Genomic DNA, 18497 nt, shown 5'->3' on the forward strand with positions numbered 1-18497 from the left:
AGTAAAGTGAATACAATGTTTAAAAACATGTTTAAAACTATTATTCTGCATATAACAATCCAGACTTTTTTCTTTTTCCCTCCAAATCCTTATCTGTTTCTGGATCCACTGAATTCTCATTGCATTCTTTTTAGAAGTTTTTATCTATTTATTTATTTTTGGCTGTGCTGGGTCTCGTTGCTGTGCAGGCTTTTCTCTAGTTGCGGAGAGTAGGAGCTCCTCTCTAGTTGTTGTGGGCAGGCTTCTCATTGTGGTGGCTTCTCTCATTACACAGCACAGGCTCTAGGGCCCTCAGACTTCAGTAGTTGGGGCTCCCAGGCTTGAGAGCACAGGCTTAGTAGTTGAGGCACATGGGCTTAGTTGCCCCTCGGCTTGCGGAATCTTCCTGGATCAGGGATGGAATACAGGTGGAATCTGTCTGCATTGGCAGATGGATTCTTTACCACTGAGCCACCAGAGAAGCTCCTGATTTCAGACTCTGAATCCGCCTTCCCTAGGATCCTGTAGCAGCAGCCTGGGGATCGGGGATCAGGAGTGAGGGAGGGGCCAGCCTAGGAAGCTCACTCATTACAGGATCCTTGAGGAAACATTGGGAAATATTCTTGGCAGCATCTCTGCTGCAGAGAACACAGAAAAAGTGATTCAATCATTAATCCTATGGGAGTCTGAGAGGAAGGCACCCCTGTAGACCAGAGCAGCCAAGGGAGGCTTTGTGGAAGCAGTGAGTGATGAGAACCCTTAGGTTTTAGCCAAAATCATTCAAGGTGGAAGGTAACAGAAGGGAGCACTGAAGAAAGGCACTCAGTCTGAAGAAGTTGCATTTACAGTGACCAGGAGTGGAAGCTCCAAGTGAGCAAGCAGGGACATCTGGTTTGAAAAGGCAGATGACAGCCATGTCATGGAAGCTCTGGGTAGAGGCCCATGTGACGGTGGTCATTCTCTACTTCAAGCAGAGTTCTCTTGAATTGGAAAGACAGCCTCTTTGTTCATCTCCATCTAGGATTTGTGAGTGTGGAAACTCTCCCCAGCTGCTCATGATGGGCTTCCCCTGTAGGTGGTACTAGGAGTCTGAGAGGAGCTCTGCTCTTCGCAGGACTTTGTTGTATCTCACGGAGCCCGAGGAGATGCTGGTGAGCAGGAAGTTGCCTGATAAAGGATAGAAGAGGGTGGAAGGAAGAGTGAGATCAATATTTGTATGTTTGAAGGAGAAGAAAAAGAAAGAGAGGAGGAGAGGACAAGAAGAAAAGAGGAAAGGAAGGAAGGAAGGATGGAACAGAACAGGAAAGAGGAGGAGGAGGAGGAGGAATAATTACAACCAAGGGATATCCCTGGCTGTTCAGCGGTTAGGACTCTGTGCTCTCACTGCCGAGGGCCCAGGTTCAGTTGCTGGTTAGGGAACGAATTGCCCATGAGCTGTGCAACCAAATAAATAAATATATGCTACTATTTTTTTTTTTAATTATAACCAAAACCCTCTTTTTATTTATTTATTTTTTCAATGTATGTTTTGGCTATGCTGGGTCTTCACTGTGGCACACCGGCTTAGTTCCCCAACCAAGGATCAAACACAGGTTCCCTTCACTGGAAGGCAGATTCTTAACCACTGGACCACCAGGGAAGTCCCCCAAACCTATCTTTAGAAAGGCATTTCCCATAAGCTCCTTTCAGAGGCTGTCATTCTGACTGCATTACTGAGAAGTTCAGTAAGTAAGGGAATTTCTGAATCAGCACACATTCCAAGGCTCTGCTCTGTGCCTTGCTCAAAGCTTGGAGCCACGGGATACGATGCAGCAAGTGTCAAACAGACCCCTGGCAATGGGTTGGGGAAGAGGGAGGAGAGGGAAGAGGTTACCAGTTTCCTGCCTCCTCTCTGATATGGTCCATGGGGTGAAGGCTTAGTACACATTCTGTGGTGCAAGAGTTTAATTTGAAGGAAGTGCCAAATGGAGTAGAGAGCTGGGGCTCACAGAGACAAGAGCTTTTGCAGGGAGATAGGGTGGGAGAGGCGGGGTGGAGGGTGGTGGTGGTATGGTTGGTGAGTGGCAACTGGAAGGATTCCTGGAATCGAGACTCTTAGACTGAAGGCCCCATCAAAGAAGGACTGCAGCAGTAAGAGCTCCATGCACTGTCTCAGCTGAGCAGGAAGGCAGTGGGACTCCCTCTGAGCAAAAGTATCCAGCATTCTCTGAAGCAAAGCAGAAATAGCTTAAAATATCAACCCTCTGGAAGGACTGTAGCCACAAACCAATGGTGGAGAAACAAGTCACAGGCTAGAGTCTTTTGTTTTCAGCTACACTGCTGCTGCTGCTGCTGCTAAGGTGCTTCAGTCATGTCCGACTCTGTGTGACCCCATAGATGGCAGCCCACCAGGCTCCCCCATCCCTGGGATTCTCCAGGCAAGAACACTGGAGTGGGTTGCCATTTCCTTCTCCAATGCATGAAAGTGAAAAGTGAAAGTGAAGTCGCTCAGTCGTTTCTGACTCTTAGCGTCCCATGGACTGCAGCCTACCAGACTCCTTCGCCCATGGGATTTTCCAGGCAAGAGTACTGGAGTGGGGTGCCATTGCCTTCTCTGTTCAGCTACACAGGGGAGTTATATGAGAAGCAATAGCATCTTCATACCCAGGCATCATTTCATCCACTTAAAACATATACTGCTGGAGACTGTTTTGCAAAGTACAGTCCCACGTACCCAGACACAGCCTTGGTGCTAGGGCAAAGAAGGTGAGTTTGTGCCAGAGGCCAGAAGAAAGAGCTGCCTTGTTTCCCTCTCATTTTACAGAGTTGCTCAGGCAGCTACCAAGAGCAGTAGAAGGTATAGGCCTACCACTTTCTTCCATGTTTAAAATGGAGTGTTCCTTATAGTCTCCTGAACCTCCTAAGGGCAGAAGTGTGTGGAAGGTTGGAGATCGTGGAATGAACGACTTGAGATAGACAAGGATGTTGGTTTGACAACCTCGGAAAATATCATTTGAAATATGAAATATTCAAGAAACCAAATCAAAATGCAAAGACATATCCTCATATGCTCCATCATCGCCTTTGAAGCATTCTGCAATTTGCTGCTTCTCTGAACTTTTACAACATTCTCCTGGGTCCAGCCCTTTGTATCAATACTTTATCCTGAAGCTCACGGCCATCTACCTGCGCTGCTTCTGCAGGGTGATCTTGTGTGGAGCAGCAGCACATCAGCTTAGAGCAGGCACTCACTGTTTTCAGGGGTTTCTCTCATTGGTTTGCTCTTCTTCATGCTCTACTCTTCCTCTTCTTTCCCTGCCCCACTCCCATCCCCCGAGGAACCCCCTCCCTGTGTGGTGCACCACGAATTTCACATGTGCCCATGAGCCGTGCCATGATGCTCCTTCTGCCTCTTGCTCATCCCCTTCCTAGCAACTCTTCGAACTATGATTCCTAAGAGCCAGATGCTGCTCTTCACATCTCTACTGATCAAAATACTGCTCAACCTCCAAGACCCATCTCAGATGCTGTCTCCTTGATGAAGCTCTTCCTGACTCCATTTCTACTGGGTCAAAGCCCCATCTTTCTCCTCCACCATCTGTTAGCGCTTTGGGGACAGGGTCCCCATCTTTCATCTGTGCATACCCAAGAAGCCCAGCACAGCACTTCTGCCACCAGCACTTACTTAACAGGCTTGTTAAGTTGAACTGAATCCTGTTGTTGTTCCAGTTTTATTAGAGATGAATCAGAAGTGTGAGCTACCTATTTCCATGTAATGCCCTGTCTAGCAGCCTTGGCCAGATGGAATTTTTTCCTCCTTTTTTCTTTTTTTTTAAACTCTACTGGGGTGGCTCCCTAAGAGTTGCAAATTAAGAGTCTCTGATGGCTCACTAATGAGGTAAAAGCTGATAAACAGCCATAGATTGGTTTTTAATAAAATGAGTCATGAGACCTTTGTGGAAAGAATGGTGATGAGGGTGTGGAGACCTGGTCTGCTCTAGTTTTTAGCAAAGCAGCTTATCTCATGCATTGCTGGAGCAGCTGCAGAAATGACTTCTTCAGGGTTTACGCAGCTTGGGTGACTGAATTCCATGCAGCCAACACTTGTGAATATTACCTTGTGCTGGGCTCTGGGAACAGAGAGACAGTGGGGAGTGAGTTCCTCAGTACTTTGCTCACTCTTTTTAAGTTAATGTGTTGACACAACAGTTGCTGAAACTATGATGAAAAGATATTCTAGCAAGATTTTGACACAAGTAGAGAAAGTAGGGAAAGTAGTCAAAAGGTGGAACCTTTTTAATGTTTGTCTTACCATCAGATACTTCAAGAATCTCCTCCATACCCCCAAACTTGCTCCTTCTGATATTAGAAACTGACTATGGCTTCTGGTCAAGGCTGTAGACACAGCAAAGATAAGTAAGACACAGTTCCACCCTTAAAATTATCAAATGACACATCAACCAGTAATTATTTGGAAATTAACATGAACCACAAAATGGTGATGATGATGATAACGACTGGCATATATATATAATTTAAAATATGTCAAGCATTGTTCAAAACATTTTATATATGTTATATTACTTGTATGAGGTGTGTGTATGCTCAGTTGTGTCTGACTCTTTGCGACCCCGTGGGCCGTAGCCCACCAGGCTCCTCTGTCCATGGGCTTCTACAGGCAAGAATACTGGAAAGTGAACGTGAAAGTGAAGTCACTCAGTCGTGTCCGACTCTTAGCAACCCCATGGACTACAGCCCACCAGGCCCTCCGTCCATGGGATTTTCCAGGCAAGAGTACTGAAGTGGGGTGCCATTGCCTTCTCCATTAACATCGGCTAGGCATATTATATTTACTTGGAGCTGGTATACTTGGTGACAGCCTTAGTGCCCTCGGACACGGCGTGCTTGGCCAGCTCCCCAGGTAGCAGCAAGCTCACGGTGGTCTGGATCTCCCTGGAGTGGGTTGCTATTTCCTCCTCTAGGCGATCTTCCTGACCCAGGAATTGAATGCACGACTCTTGTGTCTCCTGCACTGGCAAGTGGATTCTTTACCACTGAGCCATCTGGGAAGCCCATTAAATTATTTCATCCATAACAGTGCTATAAGATATATATTATTATTATCTTCCTATCATTGATGAGAAAACTAGGGCACAGAGAAGTTCAGTAACTAGCTGAAAGTCACAAAGCTAGTAAGCAGAAGCCAGGTTTGGAAACAAGCTATCTGGCTATGGAGTCCACGCACATGCACACAACACGTACAAACACAAATAGATTAATCACAATGGGAAATACTACAGGAGCCCGTTCCTACTAAAGGAAGTAGAAAATCAAAACAGCTAGGAAAGAGTAGGAGAGAGCTCCTGACAAGCACTAAGTGAAACTCACTCAGTCGTGTCCGACTCTTTGCGACCCCATGGACTGTAGCCCACCAGGCTTTTCTGTCCATGTCATTTTCCAGGCAAGAATGCTGGAGTGGGCTATACCATATCAAGTGAGATGGTATTAACATAATGCAGATAGATTCAAGGAAAAGTGGGCATACGAGTGTGTGAGAGATGGAAAGGTGGGTGAAGTCTCCGCCAGCTTAGGAGGAAACTTACTGACTTTACACACCATAGGAGCTGGAGCTAAATCTAACACATCCTTGATCTGGAGACTGGTGTGGGTTCTGTTTGATGAGAATTCAGAGACATGGAGAAGCTGGGAGTCTTTCATGTGGTCGAAGAGCCCTGAAGGAGTAGGTCGAGCTTTGAGCTCAGAATTCAAAGCCTCTGCTCTTATCTGCTGTCCGGTGTTGCTATAACACACACGAAATGTAGAGTCCCAGGGCCAAGGGTCAGAGAAGGGCCTCAGCCTTCTGAGGGGGCTGTGAGTGGACTGTGTTCCTCAGGGCCCCTAGATGGGGCAGAATCAGGCGAAGCCTCCATTTCTGATCTCAAGGTACAGGTTTCTCTTCACCTGCTCTGAATGTCAGAATCAAAAAATTTAGCCCTCACCCAAAAAAGAAAGAAGCAATTTTAATAATCCTAGCCTAATTACCCTCCTCTATCTCCATCTGTCCTGTCTACTGTGCTGTGGACCTCTCAGCTCCACCCCCAAGTCAGGGTGAATGTTCCTCTGTTTCAGGGTTTCTCAGCCTCAGCACTTTAACATCAGGGATTGAATTATCCTTTGTTGTGCATTGTAGGATGTTTAGCAACGTCCTTGCTATTTACCCACTAGATGCCAATTGCACCTTCCCTCCCCCTATTGTGACAATGAAATATGTCTCCAGACATTGCCAAATGGATTGAAAAATCACTCCAGTTGAGAAACATGGCCTGTATTGAAATAGACTGAAAAGTAGAGAGGATCTGGAACTCTGAATGGAGCTGGGCAAGATGCAGTGGTGGAGACCTCAGCTAAAATGTATGACTTTTGTTTCTTTACCTGAGTGACCACTGTGGGTCAATAGCCCACAAACTATTTTTTTCCAAAAAAAAGAACTTCATTTTCACTTAAATCATTTTAATGTTAAGAGCCCATTCCTCCTCATGGCAAGAAATGTGACCATAGTTATTTCAATAAGAACAAAATAATTTATCATTGAGACTAAGTCAGTTCAAAATAGGCTTCCCAGGTAGTCCTAGGGGAATGAACCTGCCTGCCAATACAGGAGCATAAGAGACATGAGTTTAATCCCTGGGTTGGAAAGATCCCCTAGAGGAGGGCATGGCCATGCACTCCAGTATTCTTGCCTGGAGATTCCAATGGACAGAGGGTCACAAAGAATCAGACTTGACTGAGCACGCACCCACAAGCAGTTCAGAATATTACACTCCTGTCCCAAACACTTGTCTCCAGAATGGACTGGTTTTACTGAGGCATCATGGAGGGAGGGGAGATGTTTAAGTAGTGATTGTCTGTCTTGTGATTGTGATTGTCTGGAGCATCTACGGAAGTGGAAGGATCTCACTGAGTCTTTAGCTTTGGTGTTTCCCCACCTGACATCAGATGAGGCTTCCATGGTCTCCCTGGTCTCCAGTTGCACAATCAATACCATTGACGCTGCGATAGTCATCCCAAGTGTTAGTCCTCTGCCCCGAGAAGGTTCATTAGCTCCCAATGTTCTCTTATTCCACCCTAGACCTGACAAGAGCAACTTTGGCTGCCCGCTAAAACTCAAGGTGGGTGCAGAGTTTGCTGCATTTAGCTCATGAGCCCAGACAGTCCAGGAAGCCATCTCTGCTTCCCCAGGCAACCTTGGAGGGGAAACATCAGGGCTCTTGCTTCTAAGCAACTAAATCAAGTCACCCAACATACCTGTAGTTTCTGCATTCCATTCCCCTGAACTATGAGGCCAGGGCAGAAGATCTCTTACCTGTCACCCACATACCTGTCTAGCTTTATTGCTGTTCTCTCCCTCCATTTTAGAGGTGATAGAAAAGGGATCAACTTGATAGAGAATATGGCAGCATAAGAGATATATAAATAAAAGTTAAATGCAATTCCTCAATTAAAAAAAAAAATACTTAAAAATAACTTGAAGGAAATGGCCTCATGAAGTTTGTTGACGTCAAGGACCATAAGAGATTTCAAAGGATTTTAATGTTTTTTGCCTGGATCTGCTGGGCCCTTGTCCTTGAAACAAATACTTTAAATATGCTTAAGGAAAACTTGAAGAATTGTTTTCTTTTGCTTTGTAATCAGTATATTAAAGAGACATTCATATATTTCAGGAATTGCTTAAATCCTGATACCCAGTTGCAGTGCTAGAAACTCTTAGATAAAGGATATCTAGATTTCCACTGTGCCGAGGGCCAAATTCCCATTTTTGAAAGCTGAGTCATGGCCTGCTTACAGTGCTGAACTCTAGGTCAACAAAAGCCTCAGGCTTCCCATGTGGCGCAAGTGGTAAAGAACCCACCAGATAATGCAGGAGACTCAAGAGATTAGGTTCAATCCTTGGGTCGGGAAAATTACCTGGAGTAGGAAATGGCAACCCATTACAATATTCTTGCCTGGAAAATTCCATAGACAGAGAGGCCTGGTAGGCTACAGTCCATGGGGTCACAAAGAGTCGAACAAGACTCAGCACAGCACAGCACAGTACAGTACAAAAAGCATCAAATGAAAACCAGAACTCAGACTTTAGGTAAAATTCCAGTCCAGAGAGTGCAAGGAGCTCACAATTCGACCTACTCTGCTCTAAATTTAGAGCAAATGGTAGACAAAATGTGCCACAAGAGAGCTTCGTGGTAATATAGCTGGTCCCCCAAACAGGGCTGAACAACTCTTGAACCAGAAATGGGGCAGAAAACAAAGAGAGGGAGTATGGATCTGCTGGGCCCTTGTCCTTGGAACAAACACTTTAAATATGCTTAAGGAAAACTTGAAGAATTGTTTTCTTTTGCTTTGTAATCAGTATATTAAAGAGACATTCATACATTTCAAGAATTGCTTAAATTCTGATACCCAGATTTAAGCTTGTGAACATATGATTTTAAACATACAATTAAAGCTATTCATCATAATTTGCTATAGTACCAACATTAAATTACAGTTACTCTGGAGTATAAGTTAAATGGTTTAAGGTAAGTCTACAACATACCTACAAAAACACTTTCCTATCTCATACATGCAAATTACTTCTCCATGTAAAGGCCTCATCACTCTAAGTTTCCCTGCTCCAGAAGTCACTACTCTAAGGCTTACTGTGGTCTGAAGAGAAGGGGGAGGGAAAAAAAGTAACAAGGACCAATAGCTATATATATTAATAAAAGACGACACAGCAGAAGAGAATGCAATTCTATAAATGCAAGCCCTCAAGAAGCAGCATGTTATGATAAACCCCTTCTTTAGAAAGGCATCATTTCTATCACTGATAGCACAGGCTAAATTAAATTGTACAGCATGCCATCTTCAAATAATAGTTGAGGCAATAGAATAAATATAGAAGCATCACAGTGAATCCCACTTAATACAACTATACAGACCAACACTTCTCTACAAATTATTTGTCTGACTGCCAGTTAAATACAATTTTAATTTCATAGCTTAACAATTAAGGGTCATACCCTGAAGTCAATACATATACCTGGCATTTCAGTCTAAGCTATTCCATGTACATAGCTGAAATCAATTACAAAGTATGGCCTAACAAATGCTATGCTAAGTCACTTCAGTCGTGTCCGACTCTGTGCGACCCCATAGACGGCAGCCCATCAGGCTCCCCCGTCCCTGGGATTCTCCAGGCAAGAGTACTGGAGTGGGCTGCCATTTCCTTCTCCAATGCATGAAAGGGAAAAGTGAAAGTGAAGTCGCTCAGTCGTGTCCGACTCTTAGCAACCCCATGGATTGCAGCCTAACAGGCTCCTCCGTCCTTGGGATTTTCCAAGCAAGAGTACTGGAGTGGCGTGCCATTGCCTTCTCTGAACAAATGCTAGGGGAAATTTTTTAAAGTAGTTTTTACAAGTATTAAACTTATCTTGCACACTTAAGTCATCATACATACAGGGCAAAGTCAGAGCTTTTATATTCCAGTTTATTCTTCATTTAACTTTTAAAACACTACTATAGTTGAATATTAAAACAAAAGCAAGTAGTGAGCATATTATGATTATAGCCCTTCACTCAATCACTACTGCAAATAAAACACTCGCAGTGAGTGTTATTCACGGGCCCTACTAAGAGGTCTGACAGTGAACACCACCCCTAGGATGATGTTCATCATCCACATATGCTTCTCCGTTGTAATGGTGCCATCGTTCCTGATTTGGATCAAAGTCCACTAATTCTACCTTGTCCATTTCATCAGTCTCTTCTACCTCCTTCCTCTCAGGCAGAAATTTTTCCAGCAAAGAGAGTTCATCAGGAGAGAGAAAGCCATTCTCAGGAAAGTTTACCTTAAATTCAATGATTAGGCGACCCTTTTCATATGGCCTATGATAAATTGGCATGCCTTCATTTAGCACACACTTGAGATCTCCATGGGTAACAATCTGACCTGGATGAGAAGTGATGACTATGATTCAGTTGTCAAGAGTAGATATTGGCTTCTGGAAGCCACACAATGCCTCAGTCAACTGTATATCCATACACATGAAAAGGTCTTCTCCTTGTTGAGTAAAAACAGCATGGTCCTTCTGATCTAAAGCAAGGATAATATCTCCTGGCTCCGGTCCTGGTTCTTGGTCTCCTTCACCATGGAATGTTATCTTGTGGCCATCTTTCACGCCTTTGTCAATATGAACTTCTAGAATTTTCTTTTCTCAAACTGTCTTCCTTCTGTTGCGGCTTTTACATCTATCTTTAGGACTGATCCACTCCCCATGGCCCTGGCAGTCCATGCAGACAGACTGAATTTGCTGAACCATTCTAGGTCTTATTTGATGAATTCTTATTTGTATTCCAGTACTTTGGCAACTGGGACAGCATTCTGCCACTCCTTTCTTACCACTTCAGCCTTCACATTTGTCACAAATCACATTCTTTTGCAGAGCTACTTTTCTTGTTGCACCATTATATAAAAAGATTACTGCAAGTTGACGCACAACGTTTTTACCTCCCTCTCTCTCTCTGCATCCTGTCTCCTCCTCTGAAAAACATATCAAAGATGTCCGTGGGGGAGCCCAAACCACCACCTGCTCCACCGTCTTTAATTGCCTGTTCTCCTCCTTTGTCGTATGATTCCCTTTTCTTTGCATCAGAGAGCACTTCATAAGCTTGAGAAATCCATTTAAATGTCTCACCTTCATTTGGATTCTTATCAGGGTGGTACTTCAAGGCCAGTTTCCTGTAAGCCTTTTTCAATTCTTCTTGGGTGGCATTGGGTTTGACCCCCAAGACATCATAAGTAGTTTTTTTCACCATTTTCACCTGCCAATTAGCAGGCCGATGCCAGTGTCAGGGAGTGGGGAGGAGCGAGTTGCTGTGCACAGCTCAGGCAGCCACAGCTCCTCCGCCTCTCACTGGGCCCTTGTCTTTGGAACAAACACTTTAAATATGCTTAAGGTACTCTAAGTTATAAATGAAGGAAAACTTGAAGAATTAGTGGAACAAGAAGGAAGATAAGAAGACAGGTAGATATTTAATAAGAACTTGTTTGAAATATAAATGAAAATTAGGGAAATTAATTTTTTAAAATATTAATAAGTGGGTAAACCTTGGCCAAGACAAAGTCAGAGAAATAATTTCTGAATCAAACACTGGTATTGAGGGATTTACATAGTACACTGCCCAGAGAGAGAAAGGGGTAAAAATAACGAGAGAGCTGTTATTAAATAGAGAGATTTGATTAAGAAACTCCAACATATGTCTATCAGAAGCCCCAGAAAAAAACAATATAAACAAAAATTGGAGGGAATTTCAGATAAGGAGGAGTTAACAGGGTAGTAGTTGAGAATTGATCAAAATTGAAAAAGACGTGAAGGGAATTCCCTATGGCCTAGTGGTTAGGATTCCAGGCTTTCACTGCCATGGCCCAAGTTCAGTTCCTGCTTGGGGAACCGAGATCCTGCAAATCACCCAGTGCAGCCAAAGCAAAGAAAGGAAAAAACAAAAAACAAAACACTTTCAGTGTTCCCCAGCAGTCCAGTGGTTAGGATTGAACACTTTCACTGCCATGGGCCCAGGTTCGATTCCCTGGTCAGGGACCTAAGATCCCACAAGGTACGTAGTGCAGCAAAAACACAACAAATAAACAAAGGAGTCCTTGGTTAGAAGACACAGCCTATTAAATTGCTACAACCCAGAGGGTGAAACTACAGAGAACTGAGGATAAAGGGAATAATTTTATCTTTATCAACTGAGCTATCAGGGAAGCCCAATATTTTAAAAGTACTAAGGAAAAATAACTAGAGTTTTAAAACCATTTAAATTATCCAAGAGCAAGGGCAAAATAAGGATATTTTTAGATAAATAAAATATTTCACCATGCCCAGACTTCTATTAACCTGTTGATATTATAGGACATACACTGACAAGAATAGCAGGAGGGAATATTTGGGATATAAGGAACAATCATTAACACAAGAAAGAAAGAAAATAAGATTTAATTGTAAAACTTTGAAAAATTTTAATTTTTTTAATTGAAAAGGTAAAACTAAATCTTCGAACAATAACATGATGGATGATGTCAATGGGTAGGTAAAGCTTGCTAAGATGTATATGTTTGGAGGAGAGAAATATAAAATTCATTTAGATTTTATATGGGAATTCCCTGGTAGTCCAGTGGTTGACTCTGTGCTTCCATTGCAGGGGCACCGGTTGCTCCCTGGTCGGGGAACTAAGATCTCATCTGCCACTTTGTGCAGCCAAAAACAAACAAAAATTCACTTAGATTTTATAATAAAATGCATAGTTATGAATGTTTTTGAAATTTTTAATGATGGTTGCCCTTAGGATCGGAGAAGGCAATGGCACCCCACTCCAGTACTCTTGCTTGGAAAATCCCATGGATGGAGGAGCCTGGTAGGCTGCAGTCCATGGGGTCGAGAAGAGTCGGACACGACTGAGCGACTTCACTTTTACTTTTCACTTTCCTGCATTGGAGAAGGAAATGGCAACCCACTCCAGTGTTCTTGCCTGGAGAATCCCAGGGACAGAGGAACCTGGTGGGCTGCCGTCTATGGGGTCGAACAGAGTCGGACACGACTGAAGTGACGCACCAGCAGCAGCAGCAGCAGCCCTCAGGGTGGACATACAGCTGACCCTTGAACAATGCCGGGGTTAGAGGCATTGGTACACCCATCCCCAGCCCTATGCAATCAAAAACCCTCATGTAGACTTATAATTGGCCCTCCATATTTAAAGAGTATGTATTTTTTTCTTTATCCACATGTAAGTGGACCCTTGTAATACAAACACATGTTGTTCAAAAGTCAATTGTACATTTTATGGCTTCTAAATTAGCAGAAGCTAAAAGAAGGATAATAAAATGTTATCTAATAGGGAAAATATAAAAGAACGATGAAGAAAGGGATGGTAATTGGAAAACAGGACAGATTATAAAATGAATATTATAAAAATGAATCCAAGTATATTAAAATCACAATAGATGTAAAAGGATTATTTTCATTAATTAAAAATGTTCAAAAAAATAAATAAATAAAAATGTTCAATTGAGGAGATGTTGGTCAAGGACACTAACATGCCACCAGTAGGTAAATAAGTCCTAGAGATCTAAGGCACAGTGTAGTGGTTGTAATCAACCATCCTGATTGTAAACTTCAGAGCTGCCAAGAGATTAGATCTTAATTGTTCTCATCACAAAAAATGAAATTATAATTATGTACCACGATAGACGGAGAAGGCAATGGCAACCCACTCCAGTGCTCTTGCCTGGAAACTCCCATGGATGGAGGAGCCTGGTAGGCTGCAGTCCATGGGGTCGTGAAGAGTCAGACATGACTGAGCGACTTCCCTTTCACTTTTCACTTTCATGCATTGGAGAAGGAAATGGCAACTCACTCCAGCGTTCTTGCCTGGAGAATCCCAGGGAAGGAGGAGCCTGGTAGGCTGCCGTCTGTGCGGTCACACAGAGTCGGACACGACTGAAGTGACTTAGCAGTAGCAGCAGCAGCAACCATGATAGAGGTGTTAACTAATACTATGGTGGCAATCATACTGAAACAGATAAATGTATCAAATCATTACACAATGTTATATGTCAAGTATAGCTCACCAAAAATGCTTACTGTATATCATATGAGGGACATTTAATTTTTTAAATAAGTTTTAAAGAAGCTCAAATAGCCAATAATCCTGAGGGGAATGGAAATTAAAACAACATATCATTTCAAATACATCGAATTGTTGAAAATTTGAAAGTCTGATATGCCAAGTGTTGGTGAGGCTATGGAACAAAGAGAAATCTAACATGTAGTTCAGAAGAATGTAATTTGGTACAATCACTATGGAGAACAATTTGGCAATATCTATAACTCTAGGTATATAGAATATTCACCCCAGCATTTTTATATGTGTGTGTGTATATATATATATTCTAGAAAAACAAATGTGTAAAAAGAGATATTTACAAGAATGTTTGAAGTTGTATTATAATACTGAAAAATTAAAAACCAGTTAAATGTTTATCATCAGATCAGATCAGTCACTCAGTCATGTCCGACTCTTTGCGACCCCCGAATCGAAGCACACCAGGCCTCCCTGTCCATCACCAACTCCCGGAGTTCACTCAGACTCATGTCCATCGAGTCAGTGATGCCATCCAGCCATCTCATCTTATGTCGTCCCCTTCTCCTCCTGCCCCCAATACCTCCCAGCATCAGAGTCTTTTCCAATAAGTCAACTCTTCGCATGAGGTGGCCAAAGTACTGGAGTTTCAGGTTCAGCATCATTCCTTCCAAAGAAATCCCAGGACTGATCTCCTTCAGAATGGACTGGTTGGATCTCCTTGCAGTCCATGGGACTCTCGAGAGTCTTCTCCAGCACCACACTTCAATAGCATCAGTTCTTTGGTGCTCAGCTTTCTTCACAGTCCAACTCTCACATCCATACATGACCACAGGAAAAACCATAGCCTTGACTAGATGAACCTTTGTTGGCAAAGTAATGTCTCTGCTTTTGAATATGCTATCTAGGTTGGTCATAACTTTCCTTCCAAGGAGTAAGCGTCTTTTAATTTCATGGCTGCAGTCACCATCTGTAGTGATTTTGGAGCCCAGAAAAATAAAGTCTGCCACTGTTTCCACTGTTTCCCCATCTATTTCCCATGAAGTGGTGGGACCAGATGCCATGATCTTCGTTTTCTGAATGTTGAGCTTTAAGCCAACTTTTTCACTCTCCACTTTCACTTTCATCAGGAGGCTTTTGAGTTCTTCACTTTCTGCCATAAGGGTGGCGTCATCTGCATATCTGAGGTTATTGAGATTTCTCCTAGCAATCTCGATTCCAGCTTGTGTTTCTTCCAGTCCAGCGTTTCTCATGATGTACTCTGCATATAAGTTAAATAAACAGGGTGACAATATACAGCCTTGACGTACTCCTTTTCCTATTTGGAACCAGTCTGTTGTTCCATGTCCAGTTCGAACTGTTGCTTCCTGACCTGCATACAGATTTCTCAAGAGGCAGATCAGGTGTTCTGGTATTCCCATCTCTTTCAGAACTGTCCACAGTTTATTGTGATCCACACAGTCAAAGGCTTTGGCATAGTCAATAAAGCAGAAACAGATATTTTCCTGGAACTGTCTTGATTTTTCAGTGATCCAGGGGATGTTGGCAATTTGATCTCTGGTTCCTCTGCCTTTTCTAAAACCAGCTTGAACATCTAGAAGTTCATGGTTCACATATTGCTGAAGCCTGGCTTGGAGAATTTTGAGCATTACTTTACTAGCGTGTGAGATGAGTGCAATTGTGCGGTAGTTTCAACATTCTTTGGCATTGCCTTTCTTTGGGTTTGGAATGAAAACTGACCTTTTCTGGTCCTGTGGCCACTGCTGAGTTTTCCAAATTTGCTGGCATATTGAGTGCAGCACTTTCACAGCATCATCTTTCAGGATTTGAAATAGCTCAACTGGAATTCCATCACCTCCACTAGCTTTGTTCATAGTGATGCTTTCTAAGGCCCACTTGACTTCACATTCCAGGATGTCTGGCTCTAGGTCAGTGATCACACCATCGTGATTATCTGGGTCGTGAAGATCTTTTTGTACAGTTCTTCTGAGTATTCTTGCCATCTCTTCTTAATATCTTCTGCTTCTGTTAGGTCCATACCATTTCTGTCCTTTATCGAGCTCATCTTTGCATGAAATGTTCCTTTGGTATCTCTGATTTTCTTGAAGAGATCTCTAGTCTTTCCCATTCTGTTGTTTCCCTCTATTTCTTTGCATTGATCGCTGAGGAAGGCTTTCTTATCTCTCCTTGGTATTCTTTGGAACTCTGCATTCAGATGCTTGTATCTTTCCTTTTCTCCTTTGCTTTCTGCTTCTCTTCTTTTCATAGCTATTTGTAAGTCCTCCCCAGACAGCCATTTTGCTTTTTTGCACTTCTTTTCTATGGGAATGGTCTTGATCCCTGTCTCCTGTACAATGTCACGAACCTCATTCCATAGTTCATCAGGCAGTCTATCTATCAGATCTAGGCCCTTAAATCTATTTCTCACTTCCACTGTATAATCATAAGGGATTTGATTAGGTCATACCTGAATGGTCTAGTGGTTTTCCCTACTTTCTTCAATATAAGTCTGAATTTGGCAATAAGGAGTTCATGGTCTGAGCCACAGTCAGCTCCTGGTCTTGTTTTTGTTGACTGTATAGAGCTTCTCCATCTTTGGGTGCAAAGAATATAATCAATCTGATTTCAGTGTTGACCATCTGGTGATGTCCATGTATAGAGTCTTCTCTTGTGTTGTTGGAAGAGGGTGTTTGCTATGACCGGTGCATTTTCTTGGAAAAACTCTATCAGTCTTGGCCCTGCTTCATTCCCTATTCCAAGGCCAAATTTGCCTGTTATTCCAGGTATTTCTTGACTTCCTACTTTTGCATTCCAGTCCCCTATAATGAAAAGGACATCTTTTTGGGGTGTTAGTTCTAAAAGGTCTTGTAGGTCTCCATAGAACCGTTCAGCTTCTTCAGCGTTACTGGTTGGGGCATAGACTTGGATTACTGTGATATTGAATGGTTTGCCTTGGAAACGAACAGAGATCATTCTGTCATTTTTGAGATTGCATCCAAGTACTGTATTTCGGAGTCTTTTGTTGACCATGATGGCCACTCCATTTCTTCTGAGGGATTCCTGCCCGCAGTAGTAGATATAATGGTCATCTGAGTTAAATTCACCCATTCCAGTCCATTTGAGTTCACTGATTCCTAGAATGTCAACATTCACTCTTGCCATCTCTTGTTTGACCACTTCCAATATGCCTTGATTCATGGACCTGACATTCCAGATTCCTATGCAATATTGCTCTTTACAGCATCGGACCTTGCTTCTATCACCAGTCACATCCACAGCTGGGTATTGTTTTTGCTTTGGCTGCATCATAGGGCTGCATAAATGAATTTTTACATAGTCATAGTATGGAATACCATCAGCACATGAAAATAATAAATTTAATCTGATAATAACATAGATAATTCTTTTAAAATGTCATATGGAGGGGTGGGAGGTGTGAAGGAGGTTCAAGAGGGAGGGGATGTATGTATACCTATCACTGATTCATGCTGATATATGGCAGAAACAAACACAATATTGTAAAGCAATTATCCTCCAACTAAAGCATTTAAAAAAAGAGTTGACCATGTTATTTAGACCACTTCCAGAATAAATTATATTAATGTAATTTAATACTATAGATTTGTATTAAATAAATATTTTGACACTAAATGCAAAAAATTTTAAAAATGTCATGTGGAAACAACAAGTTAGAGTGGTAGATGGTATGATATTATTTATTTGTTTATATATGTTCTGAAACATGATAAATAATGCTATACATTCAGTTTAGTTCAATCGCTCAGTCATGTCCAACTCTTTGCAACCCCATGAATTGCAGCACACCAGGCTTCCCTGTCCATCACCAACTCCCAGAGCTTGCTCAAACTCATATCCAGTAAGTTGGGGTGCCATCCAGCCATCTCATCCTCTGTTGTCCCCTTCTCCTCCTGCCTTCAATCTTTCCCAGCGTCAGGGTCTTTTCCAGTGAGTCAGTTCCTCGTATCAGGTGGCCAAAGTATTGGAGCTTCAGCTTCAGCATCAGTCCTTCCAATTCAGGACTGATTTCCATTACAATTGACTGGTTTGGTCTCCTTGCAGTGCAAGGGACTCTCAAGAGTCTTCTCCAACAACACAGTTCAAAAGCATCAGTTCTTCAGCGCTCAGCTTTCTTTATGGTCCAACTCTCACATCCATATATGACTACTGGAAAAACCGTAGCTTTGACTAGATGGACCTTTGTCGGCAAAGTAATCTCTCTGCTTTTTAATATAATGTCTAGGTTTGTCATAGCATTTCTTCCAAGGAGCAAGCATCTTTTAATTTCATGGCTGCAATCACCATCTGCAGTGATTTTGGAGCCCCCAAAAATAAAGTCCTTTACTGTTTCCATTGTTTCCCCATCTATTTGCCATGAAGTAATGGGACCGGATGCCATGATCTTAGTTTTCTGAATGTTGAGTTTTAAACCAGCTTTTTCACTCTCCTCTTTCACTTTCACCAAGAGGCTCTTTAGTTCCTCTTCGCTTCTGCCATAAGGGTAGTGTCATCTGCACATCTGAGGTTATTGATATTTCTCCCTGAAATTGTGATTCCAGCTTGTGCTTCATCCAGCCCAGCATTTCACATGATGTACTCTGCATATAACTTAAATAAGCAGGGTGACAATATACAGCCTTAATGTACTCCTTTCCCAATTTGGAACCAGTCCATTCTTCCATGTCCAGTTCTAACTGTTGCTTCTTGACCTGCATACAGATTTCTCAGGAGGAAGGTAAGGTGGTCTGGTATTCCCATCTCTAAGAATTTTCCAGTTTGTTGTGATCCACACTGTCAAAGGCTTTCATGTAGTCAATAAAGTAGAAGTAGATGTTTTTATGGAA

At 42.5% G+C, this 18497-nt stretch overlaps 1 protein-coding gene and 1 pseudogene across 4 annotated transcripts in view; one reads left to right on the plus strand and one right to left on the minus strand.

Annotated features, from left to right (window-relative positions):
- Positions 1 to 18497, plus strand: part of PLBD1 (phospholipase B domain containing 1) — an 89322-nt gene that overhangs the window by 29286 nt on the left and 41539 nt on the right. The gene's annotated exons all lie outside the window — the stretch shown is intronic.
- On the minus strand, positions 9573 to 11465 carry LOC133248073 (dnaJ homolog subfamily A member 1-like; annotated as a pseudogene).

This window comes from Bos javanicus, chromosome 5, assembly GCF_032452875.1.
Source record: "Bos javanicus breed banteng chromosome 5, ARS-OSU_banteng_1.0, whole genome shotgun sequence".
Lineage (NCBI taxonomy): Eukaryota > Metazoa > Chordata > Mammalia > Artiodactyla > Bovidae > Bos > Bos javanicus.